Below are 6,000 nucleotides of genomic sequence, written 5' to 3'. Positions count from 1 at the left end.
ATTTATGGATAAATATTTCATATGTGATGTGTTTATGTTAAATTTACATGTGGTTGTAGATAATATATGCATGAAAAATTTTGATATGTATGAAATTTATCGTTTGAAATCTATTTGATGTTAATTTGAACATGAGATAATGTGCATATAAGTGATTACCTATTATGAAATATTTAGTGTTCTAAATGCATGTGTATTATCTAAAAGTAATTTATTTATGTTAGATTTATCATATGGTGTTAGATCAATACATGCATGATTTTGAAATAATTCAAGAACAGAATTAGATAAGTATTTTGGATAAATATGTGACTCTTTGAAAATGATGGATGATAAATATGACTGATATGCTTGATGCTCTTTAATGCATGTATAATATTTAAGTAAAATATGAATGTTAGATTTATCATGTGGTGACATATAGATACATGATTTAGAAATTGTTCAAGTATATGAATTTTGATGAGTATAGTAATATGTTAAGAATGTTTAAACACTATTTTATTTATAAAAGTAATGTAGATAAATTGTCAAAATATTTCTTCAAAAAAAATTGTCAAAATATCAAGTGGTTGCTTTAATGATATTATTTACTTTGTGTAAGAAATTATTATCATTAATATTGTATTGATATTATATGTACATGACAATATGAAAAGTAATGGTTAATTTCTTGTTTATCATGATATTAAAATAAGTTGGGTATGTTTTGAATTATTGTAAGTTGATATATGTTCATGGAAGAAAGTCATAGAGAATATTAATGATTTTGGTTCATTGTTTATTTTTCTACGTGATTGTTTATTGAAATTTAGCATTGAACATATTTAAACATAAACTTGAATTTAACACAATGAATTTATGATATATGTATTAGCTATACGATAACTAAAATCAAAATGTTTGTGTTATATTTAATTTTATGTGGAGTATATGACTTGCATGTTTAATCCCATCTTATGAAGTTTGGTTATGACATTCTTTTATGATCAAGTTTTATTTTGCTATGTATGTTTAATGCGTTCAATGTATGATATATCTTGGCTAGATATAAAAGAAAAGTTGAAGTTCAAATTAAATGCATGTTAAATATTGTTATAGCAAAGGTGTAATGATATAAAAGTTTGTGCATTATTACAATATACTCAATTGACAAAAGTGTCATGGTTTGATGATAGTTGGTGAATACTATCAAGAGTATATAAGTTGATCCATGGGCATAGCTATGAGAATACAAAATCTATGTGAAGAATTGAATATTCAAATTTTATAAAAGTTAAAAGAAAATCTTGCAATTATTTGACGAAATGATTGACAAGGAATGATGTCTTTGGAAATGATGTTGAAAACATTGAAGACATTATTAGGGATGTGGTACAAACCCAAATCTAATTGATCACCAATGGTGGAAACTCAACCCATACTTGAGTAGCATCAAGTCTTGGGTTCAATGGTGAAAGTACACTATTAGAGTGATTGAAGTACTTGACGATAGATAACATCCCAAGGGGTAAAGTACTTGGACCATAAGAAGAAAAAGGGTAGGATGAAGTTTTCCTCTTAATGGACATATAACATATATTTGCTGGAATGCATACTTATGGGGCATTTCCGATATAGTCTACCTATGTGAGAATGAAGTTTGGCCGCTTCACGGAGTTCAAGGGTTTGACTCTTAAATTCTCATGAAAAGGGATATATGACACAAGGCCTTCTTAATGTGTCATCTTACAAGTCTCTTTATCAATGGTACCGAGATTCTATGTGTAAGTTATGCCCACTTGTTCTAATGAATAGTTGGTTCAAAGCTTGCCTACCATACTATTTGGGAATGAGCGAAAACTTAACTTACTAAGTAATGGTTCAAATCGCGAGATACCATTATCTGAAGGCATGAAATTTCCGGATTTATGAGATTTAGTATTTTGAAAATGGTGGGGGATTGTTGGTGATTTCCAAAATAATGGAATCACTTTAGAACCAAAAGTGGTAACTCTTCATGAGAATCATTCATATACATTGGAACCTTTGGCAAAGGGATGCTTAATGAACATTTGTATTGATTCAAATGTATATGATTATAACCTTTGGCAAAGGGGTGCTTAATGAACCTTTGCATTGATTCAAGTGTATATGATTATAACCTTTGACAAAGGGATGTTTAATGAACCATAACATTGTTTCAAATCAAAGGGGTGTTTTCTCTCATATATATGAAGGGTCATATAATGCACTATAAATGCTTGGCATTTGGGCATTAGTTAGATAGAACTACAACACACAATTTTGGACAGAATTTTGTTGCATTAACAAAATAATTCTCCCTCATTCTCTTACTCTAAATCATCCATCAATTCTCTAATGCATGAGTGAATTGCTGGAACCATAAATCTGTAAAATACTGTTAGGAGATACGCTTGATGTGGTTGTGCAATACACGTCAAGGAACTCATAGTATCCTGAAGGGGATTCGCCGGTCATTCCTTATTGCATCCAATATAAAGTTATTGGTGGGGGCGAATCGAACCTAAAGGTTAGTATGACAACCCCATACGCTTTGAGTTTACATGCATAACTATTAAACTTTTCAGGTTTCAAGTGCAGCAGCCTCTTCCCAACAATCAAGATATACAACAATCTTTGGAATTTATGTGCACACTTCATCGTATTCATCTACATCATCTTCTTGGTCAAATTATTGCAGCAGACCCCCAACACAAGTTCCAACATTACACATGAGAGAAAACCACATGAGACAATCTTCTCCCTCTATATGTGCTCTAGATTTGAAAATAAATAAAGTTTATGATTTTGAGATTGTGATTATATTGAATCATTGATTGATCATTTAAGAATACATTCGATAAAACTGAAATTTGAAAGTTTTGTTAACTTGTAGAAAACTCATTATAACCCCGTTGTTACTCATATACCACTGTTCTATTAATTACCCCTATCTTTAACATGTGTCTTAGGGAAATGCTAACATCCTGAAACTTAAAAGAGTCTTGTTAATCAGTGTCTCCGAAGCACTCTTTAAGTATTCATAATGAAGAGATTATTCTTTAAAAGAAAAGTAAAGACTTCAATTTCCAATGCAATAAATGTCCAACTTTCATAAAATCTTACCACTTGTGATGCTTAAAGAGTTCTCCGAAGATACTCGTTAATATTTTCCAACTCAAAAAAATCCTACAACTTATCAAGGTTTTTTTTTGTTTTTGTTGAATCATATTTATAAGGATGAGGATATTACGGCGCCATATTATGGAACCTATCTTTTGTTGTGTCGATGCCATTCACATTCAAATAAATAAAATAAGGATATTGTATTATCCAGATGGTTGATTCTCCTTTAAAATAAATCTTCATGCGTTTTTTTTAGGGTAATCTTCGTATACGGTCGTAATGACCAAATATATGCGAGTTATGTAAGTCTCGACCCGACCCACAACTTCATGTGGGAAAAGGAGGTCCTTAACACATAAGTCGTGGTGAAAGAACTAATTCCCCCATCCGGGATGAATGATTTAAATGATGATCATGTCTGAGTAAAATGATGAATGATTTATAAAATCTTTAATAAACGGATATTTAACTTCCCGCGGGTATAATAAACGGGTATTTAACTTCCCGTCACTTTATGGACACGGACATAGATTTGATGATACATGTGCTCAAGGGTATCGATACCCGTTAATAAATTAAGTAAATTACTAAAATATACATGTATATAAGAGTTTGGTGTCTAAAATAAAAACCTAGTTTACTCATGTCTCAAACGCTAAACACTATATATCCGTGGGTATCTAAATACCCGTGGATTCACTACAAGAAATAAGATATTTAGCAGCGACTTTTTCTCAACAACAATCAATTTGTTGTCAATAATACGCTTATAGCAACGACTTATTTAAGTCGTTGTAATAAGTTGTTTTTTTTTTTCACAACAATTTATTTATCGATGGGAAAAATGACTTATCCCAACAACAATTATTATTGTTGTAAATAATACAAATTTTTGATATGCATATAGCAACGACTTATTTAAGTCGTTGTAATAAGTTGTTTTTTTCACAACAATTTCGTTATCGCTGGGAAAAATGACTTATCCCAACAACAATTATTATCGTTGTAAATAATACAATTTTTTTTATATACATATAGCAACGACTTATTTAAGTCGTTGTAATATGTTGTTTTTTTTTTCACAGCAATTTCGTTTTTGCTGGGAAAAATGACTTATCCAACAACAATTTTATCGTTGGAAATATTACAATTTTTTGATATGCATATAGCAACGACTTATTTAAGTCGTTGTGATAAGTTTCTTTTCTTCACAACAATTTAAAAAAATGACTTATCTCAACAACAATTATTATCGTTGGAAATAATACAATTTTTTTATATGCAATACAAGTTTGTACGTTTGTTCTTGAATTGCAATACAATTTTTTTTTTATATGCAATACAAGTTTGTACGTTTGTTCTTTAAAAAAAAAATTGTACGTTTGTTGGTTCATACAAGTTTTAAGCATATTTCCGTAAGATTTGTAAAGTCTGTTATAAGTTTCTCCAAGTTTGTAGGTTTATTCAATGCCACTAAGTTTTAAATTATAATTTTGTTCTGGAGGAAACCGCATCACATATCTTGCAACTAATTAATATTAAAAAAATAATAATCAAGGAACACCAAGTATTACTTCCTTAAAAAAAAAATATTAGAAAAAAAAAACTAAAATTCACCGTTGGCCAACAAGCAATGTGAAAAAAGTGCTTCAAGTGACATAAAAACAAAAGAAAAAGGAGACACTAAGTGTGTGTTTGGTTTGCCGGTGAGGACAATCGATTCTAATTAATGGAATTGATTTTAACAGAATTGATTTTCATTCAAAGTGAGTTGAATGTAAATTAATTTATGTTTGGTTGCACTGACATCAACGCGATTCTTATCAATTCATGTTCTTTGGATGATATGGATCAAAAATGATTTTGAATGCACAATTACAAAAATGGGTTTTAATGAATGTTGTTTGTACTCTATAACAGTCGCACACCAATTTCTCTTCTCCCAAATCCAAACTTTCCTAAACAAGATGTAGATCCGCAGAGTGGTGGTGGTTGCTCGGCTTTGTTGGCTTCCATCACCTAAGACCCTTGTGGGGTTTCATTCGTCGGCGCCGCCACAACTCGTTTTGATTCACCGGAGTTGCCCGTCGTCTTCGCTCTGGTGGTTTCAGTTTTTCATCTTCGTCTTGGTGGGTCGTCGATGGTGTTTTTGGGATGCCGGTTCTATCGTTGCTGGCTTTCTGTTTGGGGTTTTATGTCGGCTTCAGTTTCAGTTTTATCATTGCTGGCTTTCTGTTTGGGGTTTTATGTCGGCTTCAGTTCCGGATCTGTGTTGGTGGGTTGTTTTTGCAGCTTGCCTCCACCGTTTCGAAAGGTTTATGTTTTGGTTTTACCGTCGCGGTTGCTCCTTCGTCGCCAACGGTTTCTCTTTTCCATTCATTTTTCTTTCAAAGACTGGGGTGGTTTTGGTTCCTAGCTTTTGGTTGGATTCGTAAACCCGAAAGGGTCTGTTGGTTCTTTTAACTAGAAAGGGCATGGTTGGTGACCATTGTGTTGACCCATCGATCTGGTTCAATATGTGGTTTTGACGTGACCGGTTGTGTTTGGTTCCTGTTCTCTTCGATTCTCGAAAGAGCTTTATACTTGCTGATATGTTCCTTTTCCTAAAAATAAAAAAAAGAAGAAATTAGATGTCATTTCTATTTTATACAATTATTTAAATATTATTATTAATTTTAATTAATTATAGAATTTTTTTTAAGAAATTAATTGTAGATTTTTAAAACTTTTTTTTTGAAAGAAGATTTTTAAAACTTTTGAATATGTCTTTATTGCATTTTATTAATATATTCATATTTTTGAGAAATTTATATAATATTAATTAGCATATACCTTTTTAAAACATCAAAATAATTAACATAGTATATGTGC

Source organism: Medicago sativa, chromosome 3, assembly GCF_051527215.1.
Source record: "Medicago sativa cultivar Bolivia chromosome 3, Bolivia_mono, whole genome shotgun sequence".
NCBI classification, from domain to species: domain Eukaryota; kingdom Viridiplantae; phylum Streptophyta; class Magnoliopsida; order Fabales; family Fabaceae; genus Medicago; species Medicago sativa.
This window is presented reverse-complemented; position numbering follows the sequence as displayed.